This window comes from Anneissia japonica, unplaced genomic scaffold, assembly GCF_011630105.1.
Source record: "Anneissia japonica isolate Jap-2015-1 unplaced genomic scaffold, ASM1163010v1 scaffold352_len1594369_cov220, whole genome shotgun sequence".
Classification (NCBI taxonomy): domain Eukaryota; kingdom Metazoa; phylum Echinodermata; class Crinoidea; order Comatulida; family Comatulidae; genus Anneissia; species Anneissia japonica.
In genome coordinates this window covers 1,194,274-1,194,922 of record NW_022751928.1, presented here as the reverse complement: position 1 = coordinate 1,194,922, position 649 = coordinate 1,194,274, and positions in this window count along the sequence as shown.

Genomic DNA, 649 nt, shown 5'->3' with positions numbered 1-649 from the left:
TGAAAATCACCTAAAATCACCTTATTTTGCGAATTTATAGCGCCCCTCAACTGATCATAGAGCCCCCACTTCACCTTCGAGACCCCCCATTTCAAGACATCTAGATACGCCACTGACTTACATGGCAAGATGAATGAAAATACTCAATCGATGTGCCACCAAATCGTAACCAGCTATTTGGCAGCGAAGGGACACTACCAATAAACATAGTTACCAATCGTCTCGCATCGTACGGGACGGTCCCGCATTTCAAAGTGATGCATTTTGCAGAAACACATGCGTGATCCTAAATTTGTCACGCAATTAACACAAGTCTATGCGCGATAACGATTTATCACAAATTCAGGGGAAAATGTATTTAAAATTTGAAGAAATTGGTTGTATTAAAACTATAAAAAGTGATGCAGTAACTTGAGTCACTAGAGAGTACAGTATTTTCTTGAAGGCCCTATTTATTTCACTAACGAGTTACTAAAAATTGATCAGTAATGAAATGTTTGTGTAGGTCTACATAGTTCGGGTGCTCAAATTAAACATAGGCCTAGGCCTACATTGAATCTCAAATTGGCTTTATTAATAAATTTTTGCTTATGTACCTGTATTATCAACAAACACTCCCTGAAATCGTTTTAAAACAGCTTAAAAATGC